This window comes from Ranitomeya imitator, chromosome 7, assembly GCF_032444005.1.
Source record: "Ranitomeya imitator isolate aRanImi1 chromosome 7, aRanImi1.pri, whole genome shotgun sequence".
NCBI lineage: Eukaryota > Metazoa > Chordata > Amphibia > Anura > Dendrobatidae > Ranitomeya > Ranitomeya imitator.
In genome coordinates this window covers 112,687,809-112,712,585 of record NC_091288.1, presented here as the reverse complement: position 1 = coordinate 112,712,585, position 24,777 = coordinate 112,687,809, and positions in this window count along the sequence as shown.

Sequence of the window (24,777 nt, the reverse complement as noted above, 5' to 3'; positions counted from 1 at the left end):
ACGCTGTGAGTTGAGTGCCTTGTTGGACACGACGTTAGCACGACAGAGAGACCGCTTTCATAAATTTCTGTATAAGTACTCTGATAAACCCGGGAGAGCTCTAGCGAGGTTTTTGCACCCCCGTGCCCCCACCACTTATATCCCTACCATGAGGTCTGCTACGGGTGAACTGGTCCATTTTCCTGAGGAGATTGAGGACTCATTCAAAGCATATTACGACTCTCTCTACAATTTAAGCTGCCCGTTGTCTGATATGTCCCCTTCTGAGTTTCAAGCACGGGTGGACAACTACATCCGGGACACTGAGCTCCCGCCTATGTCGGTGGAGGAGTCTGAGGCCCTGGAGAGTCCTCTCTCGGAACAGGAGGTTTTAGACACGATAAAATCTTTGGCTAATGGTAAAAGCCCTGGTCCTGACGGATTCTCCGCCGCCTTCTATAAGTTATATGCGAATTCCCTGGTCCCCTTCATGACCAAACTGTTTAACTCCATCTCGGCCAGCTGCCCCTTTGCCCCCCAAACGCTGATGGCCACAATCACCGTGATTCCTAAACCGGGAAAAGATCCCCTATTGTGTGCAAGCTATAGGCCCATATCCCTCATTAATGTGGATGTGAAGGTATTCGCGAAAGTGTTAGCTGGTAGACTGAACCCTATTCTCCATGGGTCCATCCATAGTGATCAGGTGGGCTTTGTGCCGCACAGGGAGGCCAAGGATAACACGGTGAAGACGTTGCTTCTGACCTCGTACATGCGCACAGGAAAGGTACCAGCATGTTTATTATCTATTGACGCTGAGAAGGTGTTTGATTGCTTAGGCTGGACCTTTCTACGTGCCTCCCTGAAGCAACTGGGAGTGGGACCTAACATGTTGGAGAGGATTTTTGCTTTGTATCATAGGCCTACGGCCCGTCTTAGAGTGAACGGTACCCTTTCCCCGCCCATTGACATAAGAAACGGGACCCGTCAGGGTTGCTCCCTTTCCCCCTTACTTTATATCCTTGTGATGGAGCATCTGGCAATGGCATTACGGAAGACTCCTGATATTGAGGGTCTGCGGATTGGCCAACATGAGTTTAAGATATCCCTGTATGCGGATGATTTATTGCTGTACATTACCAACCCGACCGTGGCTTTTCTTGTACTCCTCCGAGAGTTCCATAGGTTCGGGGAGGTTTCAAACTTTAAAGTCAACTACTCCAAGACGGAGGCGCTCAATATCTCCCTGCCTGATGATCTAGTCTCTCAGCTCCAGGCGTCCTTCTCTTTTAAGTGGAAGACTGATGCCTTAAAATATTTAGGAGTCTTAATACCTGCTGACATTAGCACAACATATGCTCTGAACTACGTCCCGCTCCTGCAAAAAACTATCTCGGACCTTAAACGGTATGGCAGACCTCAGCTATCTTGGTTCGGACGGGTGGGAGTGATCAAAATGGATATTTTACCCCGATTCTTCTATCTTTTTCAGACTGCTCCAGTGCAGGTTCCGGATTGCTTTTTCAGGCGCCTGCAGTCAGCTATCAATAGCTTTATTTGGGGAACTAAGAAGCCGCGGACTCGATTCTCAGTGATAGTGAGACCCAAGACTAAAGGGGGGGTAGGCCTTCCTGATTTTAAACGTTATTATCAGGCAGTCTTGCTCTCTAGGATTGTCGACTGGAGGTTCAGTGATGCTCATAAACAGTGGGTGCTCCTGGAGAAACTTTTATCGCCCTTTTCTTTGTACTGGCTGCCTTGGCTGGGGGGGACCGGACGCCCACCTGTGTCGAGTTTTGCTCCACTCACACAGATTGTTTTGGGGTTCTGGGATAGATCCTATGTGAAATTACGCCTGACCTCCCGATTGAGCAGACTGAGTCCCCTTTTTGACAATCCGGCCTTTCCCATAGCAATGAATAGATCTACGTATCTGTGTTGGTCACGACTTGACGGGGTGGGACTGGGTCAGGTGAAGGATAAGCTTGCGGGGCTCTCCGGCATGCGGGGGTTATGAGATTCTGATCTTACGACACCGCTGTCCTGGCTAGAATTTCTGCAATTACGGAGCTTTTTTTCCAGTGTGCCGATGGGGGCGCTGACACCATTTGAGTCCCTGATGCTCCCTACCGAGGGTCCCTCCCACGTGGTTTCAGTGCTCTATGGCCTGGTCTTGAATTCACTTCCCCCTACTATGCTTGGATTTATGGAGGCTTGGGAGAGGGACCTGGGGATCACCTTTTCTGAGGCGGATAGTCTAAAAATCTTCACTCTTGCACATAAGATGACGATGTCCAGTCAGGCGCAGGAGAGGAATTATAAATTACTGACACGCTGGTATAGGTGTCCCGCCCTTCTCCACAGGATTTACCCGGAGATCTCGGACGCCTGCTGGAGATGTGGCTCCGCCATGGGCTTTGTGCTTCATGTTTGAAGGTCCTGTGGTCCTCTGCAACCCTTCTGGAACTCAGTTTTCGATGCCTTTCATTTAATGACTGGGGTCTGCCACGAGCCCTCCCCCCTAATGGCCCTACTGTCCCTGATACCCAGTTCGATAGCTTCCGTTAAAAAGGGGATCCTGAGATTTTGCCTCATAGCTGCCAGGGCGGTTATTCCCCGACATTGGAGGTCCACTGAGGTCCCCTCCACGGAGGAATGGATAGCTGAAATGGATAGATTACATCGTCTAGAGTCGCTGGTGGCGGGTGATGGTGATGCTGCATATGTCCAGGGACGCACCTGGTTCCTCTGGCAATCCTTCAAGGAGAGCACAGGGTTCCTGACTTGGCTGCGTACATTCTCATAATTCTCAATACGTGGGCGTATACATTGCTGGGTCTCCCTTAACCCCCCTCCCCCTCCTTACTCCCCTTCTTCCCCATTCCCCCCCCCCCCTTTTTTTCTCTCTCTTCTTCTCTTTCTTTCTTTTTCTCCTATCTCTACAATTGCTTTTCTTACAGGTTCTGTATCCCGTATATAAGGTCCATGTCCCGAGGTGATTCTCAAGATGAGAAGCATGTAGCCTTTATGTGCCAAAGTCCTTGTTCAACTACACTTGTGCTGTGTTCTCAGAGGCGTAATATATAGCTCTGGACATTGTAATGATTCGTTTTATTGTTTTTCCTGTTTAAAATTTCAATAAATATATTTACTGAAAAAACAAGTGCTAAGCATCTCTGGGAAGTCCTTCAAGATTGTTGGAAGACCATTTCCGGTGACTACCTCTTGAAGCTCATCAAGAGAATGCCAAGAGTGTGCAAAGCAGTCATCAAAGCAAAAGGTGGCTACTTTGAAGAACCTAGAATATAAGACATATTTTCAGTTGTTTCACACTTTTTTGCTAAGTATATAATTCCACATGTGTTAATTCATAGTTTTGATGCCTTCAGTGTGAATTTACAATTTTCATAGTCATGAAAATACAGAAAAATCTTTAAATGAGAAGGTGTGTCCAAACTTTTGGTCTGTACTGTATATATATTAGATGGTGGCCCGATTCTAACGCATCGGGTATTCTAGAATATGCATGTAGTTTATTTATGAAGATTTCAGAATAATACAATGCATACACAGGATTTGGCCGGCCGGGCGCGACCAATCAGCGCTGGACTGCATCTATCGCTGATTGTTTGTGGCCGGCCGGGCGCGACTAATCACTGAAGTCAGGGCCAGCTCCAGGTTTTTGAGGGCCCCGGGCGAAAGAGTCTCACAGCCCACGTAGCATATAACACATCCCACGTAGTATATAGCACAGCTACATAGTATATAGCACAGCCACGTAGTATATAACACAGCCACATAGTATATAGTGCCTTGCGAAAGTATTCGGCTCCCTGGAACTTTTCAACTTTTTCCCACATATCATGCTTCAAACATGAAGCTACCAAATGTAAATTTTTGGTGAAGAATCAACAAGTGGAGCACAATTGTGAAGTTGAATGAAATGTATTGGTTATTTTAAATTTTTGTGGATATTCAAAAACTGAAAGTGGGGCGTGCAATATTATTCGGCCCCTTTAAGTTAATACTTTGTTGCACCACTTTTTGCTGCGATTACAGCTGCAAGTCACTTGGGGTAGGTCTTTATTGGTTTTGTACATCGAGAGACTGAAATTCTTGCCCATTCTTCCTTGGCAAACAGCTCAAACTCAGTGAGGTTTGATGGAGATCGTTTTTGAACAGCAGTTTTCAGCTCTTTCCACAGATTCTCAATTGGATTGAGGTCTGGACTTTGACTTGGCCATTATAACACCTGGAAACATTTATTTTTGAACCATTCCATTATAGATTTTTCTTTATGTTTGAGATCATTGTCTTGTTGGAAGACAAATCTCCATCCCAGTCTCAGGTCTTTTTCAGACTCCAACAGGTTTTCTTCAAGAATGGTCCTGTATTTGGCTCCATCCATCTTCCCATCAATTTTAACCATCTTACCTGTCCCTACTGAAGAAAAGCAGGCCCAAACCATGATGCTGCTACTACCATGTTTGACAATGGGGATGGTGTGTTCAGGCTGTGTTGCCTTTACGCCAAACATATCGTTTTTTGTTGCCAAAAAGGTCGATTTTGGTTTCATCTGATCAGAGCACCTTCTTCCACATGTTTGGTGTGTCTCCCAGGTGGCTTGTTGCAAACCTTAAATGACACTTTTTATGGATATCTTTGAGAAATGGCTTTCTTCTTGCCAGTCTTCCATAAAGGCCAGATTTGTGCAGTATACGACTTATTGTTGTCCTATGGACAGACTGTCCCACCTCAGCTGTAGATCTCTGCAGTTCATCCAGAGTGATCGTGGGCCTCTTCGCTGCAACTCTGATCAGGCTTCTCCTTGTTTGAGATGAAAGTTTAAAGGGACGGCCGGGTCTTGGTAGATTTGCAGTGGTATGATACTCCTTTCATTTCAATATGATCGCTTGCACAGTGCTCCTTGGGATGTTTAAAGTTTTGGAAATCATTTTGTATCCAAATCCAGCTTTAAACTTCTCCACAACAGTATCACGGACCTGCCTATTGTGTTCCTTGGTCTTCATGATGCTCTTGATTACACACAGGTGGATTATATTTATCATCATTAGTAGTGATCATCATTGGTAGTCATGAGCAAGTACTAAAATGCTCAGGTGCTCGTTGCTCAGGTCGAGCAGATTGGAATAGTCGGGTACTCGACCAGAACAACGAGCCCAATGTAAGTCTATGAGAGACCCAAGTATTTTTACCTTGATCCCCCCAGGGGTCCTTTTAAGGTCTAAAAATGTCTGAAAATGATGGAAACACTGCTCAAATGACAAAGGAACTTCATGGGGATCGCCCCTGGAAGCATTCCTGACTCCTAGTTCACAGCTTTAAACAATTTTTTCCGAGATTCATGCCATTTTTCCAGGTGCCACCAAAAACACACTAAAATGAAACCAAAACAAATTTTTCTGGGAAATATTTTAAGGTTCAACCTTTGCAGGTTACTGACTTGCCTATAAGACCAAATTATTAACCCCAGACCGAAAATTTCCTCCCCCACTTAGGGTTAGTTCAGACGCAGCATTTTTGAAACGTTTTTCAACTTTAACATTGCTTTCAACCACTACAAATGTGTTCACTGGGAAACGTCATTGTAACATTTAACAACCCTAGCCGGCCATGTGGTGTGTGCTCAATTCCCAATTCATTACCAATTCCCCAATGTGGGTTCCGTTTTTTACAAAATAAAATAGTGCCATCACAGCCCCCTTGCCCAAAATGCACCGTACAGGGCACGTTCACCCTAGTGATCTAGTTGCAGTTAAAGGACACATTGCAGGAGACAGAATTAAGAAGTAGGCCCAATGTAATGTCATGCCCAATTCCCCAATGTGGGTTCCTTTTTTTACAAAATAGAAGAGAGCCATCACAGCCCTCTTGCCCAAAATGCACCATACAGAGCACGTTCACCCTGATGATCTAGTGGCAATTAAAGGACACATTGCAGGAGACAGAATGAAGAAGTAGGTCCAATGTAATGTCATGCCCAATTCCCAATGTGTGGTCTTTTTTTTTTACAAATTAAAATAGTACCATCACAGTCCCCTTGCCCAAAATGCACCGGCCTATAACAGTACAGAGCATGGTCATCCTTATCATCTAGTGGTTAAGGAGGAGGATAACACCAAACAGACCAAATATTTTTTGGTGGTGTACAGTAGTCTTTCCCAATACAGCCCTTGTTCATTTTTATAAGAGTCAGCCTGTCAGAATCACGGAGGACGTTTGTACGATTTGCAAGTTACTCCCTCACCATCTTCCCAAACATTGCACTTCTTGTGACAGCACCCCTTGCCTCTGTGCCATCCCGATGGGAGGGTCTGAGAAAACTGTCCCAGAACTTTGCCATTGTTCCACTGCCTGAGCTGGATTGTACTTCTGTCTCTTTCGCTTGGACTCCTTGGTTGTACAACAAACTCTGACGTCTGCTGCCAGCGTTCTCACATGGGAATTTTCTAAGTAATTCCGCTACAAGGGCCTTCTGGTACTGCAACATTTTAGTACACCTCTCTGACTCTGGTAGAAGAGATTGAAAGTTCTCCTTGTAGCGTGGGTCTAGGAGTGTCGCCAACCAGTAATGAGTGTCACCCAAAATCTTTATAATGCGAGGGACACGTGAAATGCAGCACAATACAAAGTCAGCCATGCGTACCAGACTGCTAACTGGAAAGACTTCTGTGTCCTCACCAACAGGACGACTGACCATGCTGTCCTCTTCCTCATCCTCATCCTCCTCCTCCCTCTCCTCAGGCCATCCCCACTGAACAGACAGTATGACAGCTGTGTTTGCAGTACCATTTATAGTGCATGAAAGTAGCTCCTGTTCTTCCTCCTCCTCATTGACTACCAATCCACGTTGAGAAGACATGAGACTGGGCTGAGTGTAATTCCCCTGTATGGTTCCTTGCTCCATGTCCTCGTGCTCTGCCTGGAATGCATCCTCTTTAACCCTTTATCTACCAATGTCCTTTTTTTGGGACGCCTAATCTTTTGCTTCTAGCAACTAAGATTTTATAATTTTTATAATTAGGTCCAATTTTTTGTGTTGTGTTTGTAAAATGAATGTTTTCAAAACAGGAAATCATGTCATTGTCATTTTTAATTGAATATTGGGACGCCCTTATCTGAAAAAATCCGTACTTGTAAAAATTTGGAAAATTATGTTTCTGATTCTTTAGGAGCCAAAAGCATTAAAAATCTGTCATTTAAAAAAAAAAAATAGAAAATTGCTAATTTGGCAAGTAATGGGTTAATTCTTAGCAGATAGGTTTTCAGAATGCTGAGAAGAGTGATGGGGATGCTAATTATGGCATCATTACGATACATAAGAAGAGACTGAAAGCGCACTCACCGGTTTTTGAACAATCAGAGCGGTTTATTCACATGAGATCATGCGGTGCAGGGAGGGTATGTGAATACAAAGAGGATGACAGCTGTTTCGTGCTAGGTGAGCACTTCAACAGATCCAATTTGATTGGATCTGTTGAAGTGCTCACCTAGCACGAAACAGCTGTCATCCTCTTTGTATTCACATACCCTCCCTGCACCGCATGATCTCATGTGAATAAACCGCTCTGATTGTTCAAAAACCGGTGAGTGCGCTTTCAGTCTCTTCTTATGTATCATATTGGATCTGTTTTTCTTAAGCAGCACCAAGGTATAATCTTTTCAGCGTTTTTTTTTGTTTAGTTTGTTTTTTGACAAAAGGCTTAAACAGTGCATTCTTTTGCCCCTGGAGCAGTAAGGGTCTAGCGTATAGCGGCTGTGTGATTGCATTTTTTTCTCTTTACTCTGGACTATGGCATCATTACCGCTCACTATCTTGGTGCAGTCCTCAAAGTTTTGGAGGCTGGTACATATGTCAGACATACATGTCCACTCCTGAGGTCTTATGTGTGGAGTCTGAACTGAATATCGACAGCCTTGTTGATGTTGGTAATCAACAACTGCCCTCTTCTGCTCACAATTCCTTTCCAACATATGCAGCGTAGAGTTCCAGCGCGTTGGGACAACGCTGCAAATGCTGCTGAAGCACGGCAAGGGCGGCTGAAGCTGTAGCTGACATTCTAAAATGGGCAGACAGACGGCGTACTTTCACTTTCACATCCGGCAGCTCCAGGTAGCTTTTCAGAAAACATTGAACCACAAGGTTAAGCACATGCGCCAAGCAAGGTATGTGTGTGAGCTCACCTTGCCTCAGATCCGCCACCATGTCACACACGACCATACCTAGCTGTAGGTTCAGCGGTGTCATCCAAAAATCTGACTGCTCTTTCAGCGCTGTCCACAACTCTTCTGCATTGTGCTGTTTGACACCTAAGCAGATTAGCTTCAGCACAGCCTGTTGCCGCTTGGCTGAGGCAGTGCTGCAGTGCTTCCAGCTTCTGACTGATGTGTTGATTTCAGAGATTTAGGATGAAGAGGAGGAGGAGGTGCAGGAGCTGTAGACTGTGGGGGCAACCCTGATGTACGTAGGGCCAGCAATCCTTGGCATGGGGAGGATGTGTTCCATCCCAAGGTCCGACTGGGTCCCGGCTTCCACTATGTTAACCCAGTGAGATGTACCGTTCCTGCCCACAAGCACTTGTCCATGTGTCCGTGGTTAGCTTGACTTTCCCTGTAACAGCATTGTTGGGGGCACGGGTAATGTGCGACACATGCTGGTGTAATGCCGATACGGCACACCAGGAGAAATAGTGGAAACTGGGGACAGAGTACCTTGGGACGGTCGCCGCCATCATGTTGCAGAAAGCTTCCGTCTCAAGGAGCCTAAAAGACAGCATTTCTAGCGCAACCAGAAGAGAAATATTAGAATTTAGGACTATGGCCTGTGGGGCGTTGGCTGGGTATTTCCGCTTGCATGCCAAAGACTGGGTTATAGACAACTGAAGGCTGTGCTGGGACAAGGACATGGGCGGGCTTGATAATGGTACTGCTTGACTATGGGCCACAACAGGTGCAGAGCTAGAGGCATCTTCACATGCACAATGTACTGGGGATTGGCTTCTACGCAAAACAGTGGAAGAAGCAGTGGTGTGACCTGCAGGCAGTGGTCCTGGAGCCTGAGGTTCGGCCCACAAAGTGGGGTGCTGCCATGTGCCTGATCATGCCGGTGGTGGTCAGGCTGGTAGTTTTGCTACCCCTGCTGATGCGGGCATGGCAGGTGCTGCAAATGGCCTGTTTGGGGTTTTCGGCAAAGTCTTTAAAAAATAACCAGACTCAGGAAGATCTAACAGTTGGAATGGCAACTTCCCTCATGTTGGTGTTAGGGGGAACGGATGCACGCCTTCTATCAGTGGCCACTACACTGCTTCTTCCTGCTGGGTGATATGCCTCCTTCCCCATGTGTGCTGCTGCCCTCACGCTGCATGTCCTCCTTTCCAGGTTGGGTCAGTCACATAGTCATCCACTACATCGTCTTCCACATCGGCATCCTGCTCCTCCTCCTGACTTTATGGCAATTGTGTCTCATCATTGTCCACCTCTTCTGACACTTTCCCACCATTGCCATCGCATGACCGGGGCTGGTCAAAGCTTTGGGCATCTCTACATGCGATCTCATCTTTCCCACTTCAAGTTGACTGGCCGAGAATTCTGAATCTTGAAATGGAAAACTGCACAGCTCTTCAGAGTGTCCAAGTGTGGGATCAGTTGTCTCAGGGCACTCGGCATGGTGGGAGGAAGGAGGATCAGGGTGAGGAATATCCGGGCCACACTCACGGCTACTCAGACTTGACCGTGTGGAAGACATTGTGTTGGTGGTGGCTAAGTGACTGGAAGCATTATCCGCTATCCAACCAACAACCATTTCACACTGCTCTGGCTTCAATAGTGGTGTGCTGCGGTCCCCTAGAAACTGGGACAGGAAGGTTGAGCGAGAAGATGTGGGTTTTTGTTGTTGCCCACTTTCACCTTGGCCACAGCCTCGTCCTCTGCATGCACCATCAGCATCACGTCCACTTCCCCGTTTCTTGCCCCTTGCCTTGCCCATTTTAGATGGACTACTGCACTATTTCAAATCCTCAAGACAAATATATTTATTAGTATCGAAATAATTTCTGATCAGTATGCCTGCAAATCTACGATTTTTCAAACCCAAACACCAGGCAGGCCTCAGCCTGACATAACAGACTGTATTCAATTTTGGGGGGCTTTTTTGTGAAGTTAATTTATGCAAAATAGTGCTGTATATAAGTAGAGTAACAGACAGCAAAAACAGTGGCAAACCAGCCTACAATGTCCAAACTTGGAGCACGCAGATATATGAGGGCTCTCACGGAAATACCACACTGTCAAATATGTGGCCTTTTTATATTTTGTTAGGATGAATAGTGCTATATATAGTTTGAGCAACAGGCAGCAAAAAAAGTGGTACACCGGCCTATAATGCCCAAACTTGGCGCACACAGATATATGAGGGCTGTCACGGAAATACCACACTGGCAAATATGTGACCTGTTTTTTTAAAAAAATGCCAAATAGTGCTGTATATAATTAGAGCAACAGAAAGCAAAAACAGTGGCAAAACGGCTTACAATGCCCAAACTGCAGATATATGAGGGCTCTCACGGAAATACCACACTGGCAAATATGTGGCCTTTTTATATTTTTTTATGCTAAATAGTGTTGCATATAATTAGAGTAACAGACAGCAAAAAAGTGGCAAAATGGCCTACAATGCCCAAACTTGGAGCACGCAGATATATGAGGGCTCTCAAGGAAATACTACATTGGCAAATATGTGCCCTTTTTATATGTTTTTATGCTAAATAGTGCTGTATATAATTTCAGTAACAGACAGCAAAAAAAGTGTTCCTCAGGCATACAAGGACCAAACTTGGAGCACGCAGATACAGTTAGGGCCAGAAATATTTGGACAGTGACACAATTTTCGCGAGTTGGGCTCTGCATGCCACCACATTGGATTTGAAATGAAACCTCTACAACAGAATTCAAGAGCAGATTGTAACGTTTAATTTGAAGGGTTGAACAAAAATATCTGATAGAAAATGTAGGAATTGTACACATTTCTTTACAAACACTCCACATTTTAGGAGGTCAAAAGTAATTGGACAAATAAACATAACCCAAACATTTTTATTTTCAATATTTTGTTGCAAATCCTTTGGAGGCAATCACTGCCTTAAGTCTGGAACCCATGGACATCACCAAACGCTGGGTTTCCTCCTTCTTAATGCTTTGCCAGGCCTTTACAGCCGCAGCCTTCAGGTCTTGCTTGTTTGTGGGTCTTTCCGTCTTAAGTCTGGATTTGAGCAAGTGAAATGCATGCTCAATTGGGTTTAGATCTGGAGATTGACTTGGCCATTGCAGAATGTTCCACTTTTTGGCACTCATGAACTCCTGGGTAGCTTTGGATGTATGCTTGGGGTCATTGTCCATCTGTACTATGAAGCGCCGTCCAATCAACTTTGCAGCATTTGGCTGAATCTGGGCTGAAAGTATATCCCGGTACACTTCAGAATTCATCCGGCTACTCTTGTCTGCTCTTATGTCATCATTAAACACAAGTGACCCAGTGCCATTGAAAGTCATGCATGCCCATGCCATCACGTTGCCTCCACCATGTTTTACAGAGGATATGGTGTGCCTTGGATCATGTGCCGTTCCCTTTCTTCTCCAAACTTTTTTATTCCCATCATTCTGGTACAGGTTGATCTTTGTCTCATCTGTCCATAGAATACTTTTCCAGAACTGAGCTGGCTTCTTGAGGTGCTTTTCTGCAAATTTAACTCTGGCCTGTCTATTTTTGTTATTGATGAATGGTTTGCATCTAGATGTGAACCCTTTGTATTTACTGTCATGGAGTCTTCTCTTTACTGTTGACTTAGAGATAGATACACCTACTTCACTGAGAGTGTTCTGGACTTCAGTTGATGTTGTGAACGGGTACTTCTTCACCAAATTAAGTATGCGGCGATCATCCACCACTGTTGTCATCCGTGGACCCCCAGGCCTTTTTGAGTTCCCAAGCTCACCAGTCAATTCCTTTTTTCTCAGAATGTACCCAACTGTTGATTTTACTACTCCAAGCATGTCTGCTATCTCTCTGATGGATTTTTTCTTTTTTTTCAGCCTCAGGATGTTCTGCTTCACCTCAATTGAGAGTTCCTTTGACCGCATGTTGTCTGCTCACAGCAACAGCTTCCAAATGCAAAACCACACACCTGGAATCCACCCCTGACCTTTTAACTACTTCATTGATTACAGGTTAACGAGGGAGACGCCTTCAGAGTTAATTGCAGCCCTTAGAGTCCATTGTCCAATTACTTTTGGTCCCTTGAAAAAGAGGACGCTATGAATTACAGAGCTATGATTCCTAAACCCTTTCTCCGATTTGGATGTGGAAACTATCATATTGCAGCTGGGAGTGTGCACTTTCAGCCCATATTATATATATAATTGTATTTCTGAACATGTTTTTGTAAACAGCTAAAATAACAAAACTTCTGTCACTGTCCAAATATTTCTGGCCCTAACTGTATATGAGGGCTGTCACAGAAATACCACACTGGCAAATATGTGGCCTCTTTATGTTTTTTTAGGCTAAATAACTGCTGTATATAATTAGAGTAACAGACAGCAAAAAAGGGGTCCACCGGCCTACAATGACCAAACTTGGAGCATGCAGATATATGAGGGCTGTCACGGAAATACCACACTGGCAAGTATGTGGCCTTTTTTTTAAGAAATGCCAAATAGTGCTGTATATAATTAGAGCAACAGACAGCAAAAACAGTGGAAAAATGGCCTAAAATGCAAAAACATGGCGCATGCAGATATATGAGGTCTTTTTTGGTGAATTTAAAACACCCCCCCAAGGCTAGCACACATAACTATGCTACGTAAGCCTGACAAACTATGATTTTTAAACAGGCCTGAGTCTGACAGAACACACTGTATATATATATTTTTTTGGGGGGGTGAATTTTTGGGGAAAAAAATGCAACTAAGTATATAGTAAAGACGCTGAAGCAGCAGCAGACAGTTATTGAGCTTTGGGAGGGATGCCGTGGGAGCAACGGACGCACATACAGAGCCTGCAGGCCTTGCACTGATGTGGATATGCTGTGCCCTGCCTATCTAGTGCTGCAATATCGGTACCCACGAATTAGCCCTAAAAAGGACTGTTGGTTTCTCAGGAGTTGTGGATTTAAGAGTTGTAGACCTACACTAACTCTAAAAACCACGATTCTGACCCTATATTGGCAGCAACTCTCCCTACTCTCGCTGAATCCAGAGCAGAATGCGGCGAGCAGGGCGGTGCCAGGTCTCTTATACTCGGGATGATGCTGCGCAGCCAAGCCAATCACTGCACGACCACAACAAAGATGGCTGCGGCATTTCATGGCCTGGCAGACGACAATCCCTGCATTGTGATTGGGTCTCTAAAGTCCGCCAAAAATGCTTGGTGGAGACACCAGTTACTCACCGAGTACACCAAGCATAGTGATACTCGGGCGAGTAACGAGTAGTGGCGAGCATGTTCGCTCATCACTAATCATTAGGCATATAGGACAACATTGGATCATTAAGAGATCCACAATGAACTTCTGGAGTGAGTTTGCTGCACTGAAGGTAAAGGTGCCGAATAATAGTGCACGCCCCACTTTTCAGTTTTTGAATTTCCACAAAAATTTTAAATAACCAATACATTTCGCTCAACTTCACAATTGTGTTCCTCTTGTTGTTGATTCTTCACCAAAAATTTACATTTGGCATCTTTATGTTTGAAGCATGATGTGTGGGAAAAGGTTGAAAAGTTCCAGGAAGCCGAATACTGTTGCAGCACACTGTATTAAATTAATTAATTGATTTTTCTCTTTATAGGTAGAGTTTTGAGTAAAATTTAAATTGTACTTTTATTCTATAAACCACTGACAATATGTCTCCGAAGTTTCAAGCAATAAGTTTTGTATTTTCTAAAAATGAGAACTGGTCAAAATAACAAAATAATGCATTGCTGGTAGACTTCAAATAATGCATCAAAAAAAAAAAAACAAGTTCATAATCATTTAGAAACATCAATACTAATGTTTTAACTCAGGAAGAGTTCAGAAATCAAAAATTTGTGGAACAACCATGATTTTTAATCACAGCTTTCTTGCATCTTGGCATGCTTTCCACCAGTCTTTCACACTGTTTGTGGGCCCCGCACTCTGAGGGGGCCCTCCCGGAGCTACGCTACTGTAACTGCATCGGCGCGTGCAGCACGCCGATGCAGTTACATTCTGCGCAGAGCAGGGAGAATCAATCCAGCCAGCAGTGGACCCCCCACCGTCATCGCAAGGTCAGCTGTATTGGCATCTATGGCGCGGTCATCTGCTGAGGTTCTCCTCCACTATTAGGGTGCATCACCCAGTTGTTATCAAGGCTACCTGGTTAGTGGCCCACTCAGAAGCTTCGCCCCCCCTGAACCAAAACCCTAGCTACGCCTCTGCTTGTGGGTGACCTTTTGCAACTGCTGGTACAAAAATGTAAGCAGTTTGTTTGATGGTTTGTGACTATCCATCTTCCTCTTGATTACATTCCAGAGGGGAATGGGGTTCAGGTCTGGAGATTGGGCTGGCCATGACAGGGATTTGGTGTGGTGGTCCTTCATCCACATCTCGATTGACCTAGCTGTGTGACATGGTGCATCATCCTGCTGGAAAAATGAGTCCTCAGAGTTGGGGAACATTGCCTGTTTTTCCAGGATAACCCTGTATGCGGCTTTTCTTACTTTGGACTCTGCAAAAACTCTTACTGTTGCTCTCATTCATTCTTGTTTGGACTATTGTAACTATCTTGTAATTGGTCTCCCTCTTACTAAACTCCCCCCTCTCCAATCTGTCTTGCATGCTTCAGCCAGGATCATATTCCTCACCAACCGTTATACCGATGCCTCTACCTTGTGCCAGTCATTGCACTAGTTACTCATCCACTCCAGAATTCAATATAAACTTATTACTCTCACCCACAAAGCACTCCACAGTTCAGCATCACCCTACATCACCTCCCTTGTTTCAGTCTTCCACCCTACCTATGCTCTCTGTTCTGCTAATGACCTGAGGTTAACATCCTCAATAATCAGAACCTCCCACGCTCGTCTCCAAGACTTCTTATGTGCTGCGCCAACTTTTTAGAATGCACTACCCAGGATAATTCAATTAATCCCCAATGATTTATGTTATTGTTATGCTGTTATGTCTTTTGTCAGTACAATTCCCTCCTAAAATTTAAAGTGCTGCGGAATATGTTTGTGCCATAGAAATAAAATTATTATTATTATTTATAAAGCCAAAATAAAGAGCTATACTGTATTATTATTTAATTCAACAATGTTTTAACCCCTTCAGCCTCGATCCTCTTCATGACCAGGAAAATTTTTACAATTCTGACCAGCGCAACTTTATGAGGTAATAAATCAACATATCCCAGTGATGATTCTGAGAATGTTTTTTCATGACATGTTGTAATTCATATTGGTGGTAAGTTGGGACCAATATGATTTGCGCTTATTTATGAAAATAAATACAATTTTATAATTTTCAAGTTGAGAATTTTTATGCTCATAAGCCAAATAGTTATACCACACAAAATAGAAACTAAATAACATTTACCACATGTCTACTTCACATCAGCGTAATTTTTTTTTAACAAAATTGCCATAGAGAAAAATTTACTGTACATCTATACAGACATCTCTGGAGAGGGGACATATCACTTTCACACTGAACTTATGGGATTAATTGTAACAGGGGAAGAGAGAAACACATTATAACTGGGTAAGTGAGAAAGAGCTGACACTTCAACCTCCATTAAAGTAGGGGAACCCTGTAGTGACCAGGTAATTATTATGGGAGGTTTGCTCTGATATCCAGACACTAAGACTGGGATATGTTTAAGCAGAGGCTCGGAAGTACACTTCCCAGGGATAGAGCTTTCTCTGATCAAAGCACTGTTCTGAGGCGTTTTGGAGCCAGTGGTCAGTGATGAATTTTGGGGTTTGCATCTATCCAATATTTATGGAAGATATATTTTCAGCATTGTAGCAAAGGGACGAACATAACGTAATCACTCACATCACCATAAGGCCATTATAATGCCTTCAACTTAATAATGGTCCGAAGGATGATGCTATCTAGGCCATGTTTCATCTCTATATATAATTCTCTCTCTCTCTATATATATCTATATATCTACAGTATATTCAACGTCATGTCTTTTGGCAATCACCGCAATTTCTTCTCACCGCATTCTTCCTTCTTGTGTCATGATACTTCTCGCCTGCACTAAATTCTCTCTTCCCTACAAGGTCATTTGTAGTCTCCTACCCTTGTCAGTACACTGCATAGTTCATCACTAATCTCCAGCATCACACATGCTTCAATTTCACATGCCGTACCTGTTACCTCAGTCTTTCCATGTGTCCAGCATTCTCTGGCTCTATCAGCAGTTTTTTTTAATCATGTACTTTTTTATGAAAGCATATGAAACGCCAATAACACAGTCCGATACAATTTCCAGACAAATACCGTACGTTAGATACATAACCTGATAATACATTTTCATTTTACTAAACAACACCCTTACCCCCAAACCAACCCCCCTGTCCCTCCCCCCCATCTCTTGCCCATTATCCAGTACAACCATCTAACAACATCACCTCTTGAGAAAAGATAACAAGCTTTACAAAAACACACCTGTACATATAGGAGTCCCCCCAGAATCAACTAAACAACACCCATTCTACTTTGCAGTAAAGGTACCGTCACACTAAGCAACGCTGCAGCGATACTGACAACGATGTCGATCGCTGCAGCATCGCTGTTTGGTCGCTGGAGAGCTGTCACACACACAGCTCTCCAGCGACCAACGATCCCGAAGTCCCTGGGTAACCAGAGTAAACATCGGGTTACTAAGCGCAGGGCCGCGCTTAGTAATCCTATGTTTACCCTGGTTACCGTTGTAAATGTAAAAAAACTAACACTACATACTTACATTCCCGGTGTCTGGTCACGTCCCTTGCCTTCAGCTTCCCGCACTGACTGAGCGCTGGCCGGAAAGCAGAGCGGTGACGTCACCGCTGCACAGCGTGCTTTACGGCCGGCCGGCGCTCAGTCTGTGCGCGAAGCTGAAGGCAAGGGACGTGACCAGACACCGGGAATGTAAGTATGTAGTGTTTGTTTTTTTACATTTACACTGGTAACCATGGTAAATATCGGGTTATTAAGTGCGGCCCTGCGCTTAGTAACCCGATATTTACCCTGGTTACCAGTGAAGACATCGCTGGATCGGCGTCACACACGCCGATTCAGCGATGTCAGTGGGAGATCAGCGACAAAATAAAGTTCTGATCTTTCCCCAGCGACCAACGATCTCCCAGCAGGGGCCTGATCGTTGGTCGCTGTCACACATAACGATTTTGTTAACGATATCGTTGCTACGTCACAAAAAGCAACGATATCGTTGACGATATCATTATGTGTGACGGTACCTTAACTCAGCAGACGCTACACTTGGGTAATCCATCCATCCATCCACCCCACACATTTTCATATTTTGTATTCTGACCTCTCTTACTGTATATGTTTCTTTCCATAAGAGCAATAAAATTTATTTTGTTGATAAATTCATTTTTCCCTGGCAGTTTTTCATCCAACCAATGCATTGCAATAAGCTTTCTCGCAGCATACAACAATCTTGCGATAGTCAGCCTCCCACATTCATCCGTAGCTCTATCAGCAGTTTACTTACCTACACTGCATTATGTAGTCCATATCCTCTTCCCTTTTTTTCCTTTTTTTCCCCTCTCGCCTCCTTACTTCACCTCCACTTGTAATGCACCTATAAGGACACCAAAGTGCTAATATCGGAAATCCATTTTCTGCATATATACACATCTGTTTCTTCTCCTTCTTAGATTTAGGTTATCGTTTCATTCCATTATCAGATCCCTTTCTTCTGTCAGTAACACTGGAATCAAATACTGTACCTGTGTAGTGGCTCATAGCTCTATTCCTTGGTCTCTCACAATGTAAAAGAGCTTGTCTGATCCAGATGGATCCCCCTCTGGTATTCTTAATTTTACCTCATTTTATTCATTACCTATAGGATTGCCTTTTGTTTTCATTTGTTTTTTTTCTCAACATTTTATTAGTTTTAAGACATTGTTATGCAATACAGGGACAACCACCAGAGGGCGAGGAAGGGAGGAAACAGGACCTCACCTCAAGCAAAGACCTGTAGAATTGAGCAAACTCCGCAAGGGGGCAGTAGAGAGGTCATACAAACCAAATCAGCAACAGGCAGAGAAGGTTAACCCCCGCCTGACAAGGTCCGGAAGCAGAATGCAAACCCCGACCTGGATCATGGCCTCACAAAACCCATTCATACAAAGAAAACACAAACACTAAAGATTTTGGATAAAAATGGCCGTGTAGTTTATTCAGGGTTACATAAGTTAAATAAATAAATACCAATAAATAAATACTTCAATTAAAACTCAAATTCCATATTACTCCAATAAACCAATCCACCCATACATGGGTGATTTTCCCACAATTAAACTACACGACAGTGCATTACAAACATTAAAAAAGGGGGAGGGAGGGCGGGCTTCTTCTTTTCTTCTTCACCAGCAGAATGACTAAATCCTCTGAAACCAGGGTTTTTATACACAAATATTTGGGCGCCCAGCACTTCAATAACCAATCAAAACAGTTAAAATTGGGCGCCAGGCAGAACATACACAAATATCTGGGCGCCCAGCACTTCAATAACCAATCAAAACAGTTAAAATTGGGCGCCAGGCAGACCAGAAGGAACTGGATAAAACCAGTTTCTCCTCACCTCATCTGACTGACCTGACCTCTAAATGACCCATAGAAAAATTGTCATATTAAAACCTATAGGGTCTATGAGGCCATGAGACCCCCGCTGTATTTCTTCTGGGTTCACGCGGGGGAGGCTAACATGGCCTCACAAAACCCATTCATACAAAGAAAACACAAACACTAAAGATTTTGGATAAAAATGGCCGTGTAGTTTATTCAGGGTTACATAAGTTAAATAAATAAATACCAATAAATAAATACTTCAATTAAAACTCAAATTCCATATTACTCCAATAAACCAATCCACCCATACATGGGTGATTTTCCCACCAGGCCAAGGCTCAGCGAGCCAAGGCCCCCCCAAAACCACACAGCCATTTTTCAATTATTGACTGTAAGTCAAGGTTAAAAATATCCAACCCAATATCCGATAAATGAACCAAATCAGGCCTATAGAGGCCTGGTAAAAAACCTTCCAATTCCCTATGCCTAAAAGAGAAACCTGAAATTAAAGGAAAGAATTTCTCCATAGATTTGTTGACTCTTCTCCGAATTTTATCAAGAAAAGAAAGATGATTGTTATGCCATAATAATCTGGGGATGATCTCGGAAAAAACAAAGAACAAAGGGGCAAAATTTGCCTAATACTAATAAAATCCGATCTCATGGATGCTAACAAGTCAAGAGTCCTGATTTTACCGAGATCATTCCCAGACATATGAAAAATAATCAAATCAGGAGAAGGATACTTAATCAACCATTTTTTAACTTGCTCCACCACCGAAAACCATTTTAAACCTCGAACTCCAAACCACCAAACCTGAATATTGGAAGGATTAAAAGATAAGTTCTCTGAGTAAACTCGCTGACTAGCCCTCTTCTGGGCCCAGAAGATAAAAGAATGTCCCACTATCCAGATTACTAACGGACCTAAAAGAAAACCAAAATTAATAATCATAGAGATCATGTCTAATATACAGTTTGAACCTCTTGGAATTCCATCTACCCATCTCCTTTATTCCAGACTCAGAAATTCCGGCCCTAGCGGCCTCAGTGGCCGCTCCAATTCTAAAAGAATGGGAAGAAATTTTAAGATGCTCCAGATTCAAAAAATTCAGACATTTTTTTAAAACAGAATTAAATTGAAATACTGTGACCGGTGATAGATCCCTATGAATAAATAATGGACCCTCAATTAAAGGTCTAGTTTTAATCCAATTAGACATCAAATTCACAGGGCAAATGGACGGATCAGTGGCAGAGTGAATTTTCAACCTAGCACCTCTACCTAACTGATCTGTCTTAGATTTTCTAATAAAAAGAGTTAAAAAGGCTTCGTGAATTTGAACATCTAATAACATGAGCCCTGAGGGTTCAGTTTTTTTTGGCAGAAACTACCTCGCCAACGCGAAGCGCACCAAAAAAGGACAGGGAAAAAATTGCACTGAATAAAAGGGCCTCATTAGAATTTACACAAACGTAAGTGAGGCTAGAGCATAAATCCTTAAGTAGAGCTAAAGATATAGGCCTTCTAGCATCAGGTATAAAATTGGACTTTTTGAGGCCCTTCAAAAACTGTTTGACTGCAAAGAAACTTGTTAATGGAATGTTGCCAGAAAGTTTGAGGAAAAAAGAAACCCCAGCAAGGCATTTAGCTATAGCTGAATATGACAGACCCATTTGAGCCATGTCAGCAGCAAATTTCAATGCTGCTGATGAGTTAGGAACCAATGGGTCATAACAATTTGAATCGCAAAAATTAATCCATTTACGCCATGCGGCTGAATAGTCAGCCCATGATCTCACAGATAACGAATTTTTAATAAAATGTGGTATTAAATTGTAATCACGTCCCATATTGCAGGGGATAAGAAGGTTGCTTCTGGGTCCGCCCTGGGAACCTGTAGAAAAAAATGTGACCACTGACGATTAAGCAAAGAGTCCGTCAAGCCTAAAAATTTACTCTGACCTAGATTAGCCTTCAGCCATATATTACATTTTAGACATACGAACACCAATTGTCTCAAGATCTTAGCTACAACAGTATTTTTTGAAGACAACATATTAATGGCAAAAACTTCCGCCTGATTAGAGGAAAAAAATAAAATTCTAGAGTTCTGCACTAGCAACCGCCAAATGTAAATTCCAGCAAAAATAGAAAAAATCTCAAAGAGAGCTAAATTGCAAACCAAACGCTCAGATACCCAGCTTGAAGGCCATTGGAAAGAGGTCCAATGAGAAATACAAAAAATGCTACCGCCGAGCCGCTTGTCAAAAGAAAAAACCAACGGAACAGAATCAGCTGCTACAAAGGATGACTGCCACAAGGATCTGCCATTATATTCCGATAGAAAGGTGAGCCATAATCTAGCATCCTCTTTGAGATCAGAACGAATCCTGATATGACAATGAGGAGAAGATACGCCTTTGGTGGCATCATATAAACTTCTGCAAAAAACCCGACCAATGGGAATAACTCGAACTGTAGAATTCAATAATCCAAGCAATGACTGAAGCTCTTTAAGCGTCACCTTCTCTTTTGACAAAAATTTAGACAAAGCAACGCGAAGTTTCAAAACTTTTTCCATAGGAAGGCGAGACTCCATTTTTTGGGAATCCAAAGTGATTCCCAAAAATTCAATTGTTCTGGAAGGACCTACTGTCTTTTCGTGAGCAATAGGAACCCCCCAAAAATCGCACATTTGAATAAATTTGTTAAGGGCATTCTCACATGCGGGGGAGCCGAAAGGACCAATAAACAAAAAATCGTCTAAATAGTGGAGAATACCCGCGTCCTTGCAATTATTTTCTAGAACCCAATGAAGAAAAGAGGAAAAACATTCAAAATAAAAACAGGACAAAGAAAAACCCATGGGTAGGCACTTATCGAAAAGGAAACAGTCATCAAAATAAAAACCTAAAGAGTTAAAACCGGACGGGTGAACGGGGAGGAGTCTAAATGCAGACTTAATGTCCGATTTGGACATCAAAGCATTGCAGCCGAATTTTTTAAGGATCTCTAATGCAGAATCAAAAGAAGAGTAAGCTACTGAAACTAAGGACTTATCCACCTCATCATTCAAAGAGGAACCTGCTGGGTGGGATAAGTGATGAATCAAACGAAAAGAGCCCCCATCTTTTTTAGGTACTAAGCCCAAAGGAGATATACGAAAATTAACAAAAGGAGGTGTTTCAAAAGGCCCAGAAACTCTGCCAAGTTGAATTTCACTGATAATTTTATCCCTAGCAACATCTTGATTGGCCTTTAAGGACGGTAAATTAGGAACGACTAAACAACCCTCCCCTTTAAATTGAGGTACGAAAAAACCTTCTAAAAAACCAGAAAACAACAATTCACTGATCACCCGATCTGGAAATTTGCTTAGCCATGGGGACATGTTTGCCAGGCTCACTGGAGTCTGCGCTTTTAGTAATGTGCTCTTTAACAGAGGACTGCTGAGCGGCTTGCTTCTTGAAGCATTTAACCATTGGGTGCGAGTTTCCACAGAAAGAGCATTCGTGACGGAATCTACAATTATTGTTCCATTTGCAAAAGGAATCATTATAAGCAAAACAAACGCCCCGCTTCAAAGTGCCAGTGGGGGTCTATTTCACATTGCTATTTCTCTGTGGAAGCATTAGGTTAATCCACAAACCGATATCCTTCACTCCCCAATGTAGCTCAGGGTGAACCGACAATTTGTGCCTGAAAGCTTCATCATAGTTCAGCAAAGCGAAAGCGCCGAAATTCCGATAAGCTTCCAGTATTATATCTAAGTGTTGGAATAATTTGCTACAGAGATGGGGAGATTTTTCACCCAACACTGCAGCAAAAATGGTAAAGGCCTGAACCCAATTGTTAAAAGATTTATAGCTAGTGCGTTTAAATTCATCAGAATCAGCCTTATCCTCCTTTTTATCAGGTTTAAAAGGCTGATCCTTCTTGGGTAATAAAGAAAAGATATCTACATATTGATTATTCCAAATAAGCTCTTTAACAGAAGAGCTCAAATGGAATCCCAAAGGAGATAATTCACAGGTCAATGCTTCCTTAAAAGTATTAACAGGAATAATGTTGGCGGGCAACGTGTCAGAGACTGCAGCACTATATGTACCTGATGTGCGTGCAGTAGAAGGAATAACTTCCCTCAATGTATCCGCCAACACTTTCCTAATGATATTTGTGAGCTGTGAGTGAGGGACAGACGTAGGCAAAATAACAGTCTCACCTCTCGATGAATGTTGTCCAGTCTTGGGATCTCTGCAGGAGCTGGAGCTCAAGCCCTCCATGTTGGGCGAGCCCATGCGATCAGCTGCTGCAGACAGCGACTCCTCTTCATCCTCCTCTGACTGCGACGCTGGAGCGTCCCGGATAGCGTCGCGGATCAACGACATAGATGCTGATGCTGCTGCGGGAGCCGCTGACACCGCAGCGCTTTTACGGCCGCGGTGAGGTGCAGGCCTCCCGTCTGGAACAGCTGATGAAGACGGGGCCCTGTTCCGGTGCTGGCTGCGGAGGTCTCGCGCAGGGCTGCGAGACTTCTGTGACAGGCGGCGTCGCGACTTCCCCCTCACTTCCTGTCTTGACCGGCCGGAAGCAGGAGGCGACGCCGACGGAGAATAGGGAATCCTCTGTCTTCTGAGGCGCACGGAAGCCAGAGATGCCGGCGGGGCTGGAGAGGCTTGACACGCCGGCTGAAAGAAAACTTCAGGAGGGGGAGGGAACGCCTCAGCTGCCGTGGAGGAAGGTTCTATAGCCAAGCAGCGCTGAAGCCATTCCACTCCACCCTCAGCGCCGGCTCTGGTCAGGAGTTGCTGCAGGAGATCCTCCATCCTCAGGTGTTTCTTCTTCTTTTCTTCTTCACCAGCAGAATGACTAAATCCCCTGAAACCAGGGATTTTATACACAAATATTTGGGCGCCCAGCACTTCAATAACCAATCAAAACAGTTAAAATTGGGCGCCAGGCAGACCAGAAGGAACTGGATAAAACCAGTTTCTCCTCACCTCATCTGACTGACCTGACCTCTAAATGACCCATAGAAAAATTGTCATATTAAAACCTATAGGGTCTATGAGGCCATGAGACCCCCGCTGTATTTCTTCTGGGTTCACGCGGGGGGGCTAACATGACAGGTATGTACTTTTAATTAAAATGCAACATTTTTGTAATATTATTCAGATGTTACAAATCTAAGAAATGTTCAAAATCAATACTTATGCGGAGTCACTGTTTGAACTTTAACATAGCCATGTGCCCGGTTTGGAGTTGTTTTTTTAAAAGACTGCTTATAACACAAACCTTCCTGACAGTCACCCTTAGGTTTTTGTCCTGATGAAGAGGTCATGTGGGACCTTGAAACATGTTGACCTGTAAACCAATAACACTCCTTTTATTTTATCTGGCCCTCAAGCTTTTAACAGCAGTACATTGAATGACACCTCCTTCCTGCTGTTCATTTTCCCTGGGTCGATTTGTGACCGGTATCCTGCGGCACCCTATACATGCCTATCTCATGTTACTGAATTCCTTTCCATCTCTATATATACACTGATACAACCCCACTTCATCAGGCGCCCTCCATCGAGCTTGGATGTCTGTGATCTCACTATTATAAAGCATATGAGCCACCTCCACTGCCGTGTTTGGTGTGTAAGAACTGATAGGCATTGTGATGAGCTCACTTGTTGACTCCGATATTTTGCCTAGACATCTACCCATTGGATTTCTAATGGATGGACAGACATTTTGTATTCTTCCTAGTGTTATGGCACTCACATGATGAAGTTTGGCAATTTTCTTGGCTGAGTGACTGCTATAGTGGAATAATGTCGTTTCTCTTTTCTTTGGAAGTCTTCCTTATGGCTGCTCCTCGATTTGAGCCTGTGACCTTTCGATTGGGAATCAACCTAATAACACACTGAGCTACTAGGGAATGTGAGAACA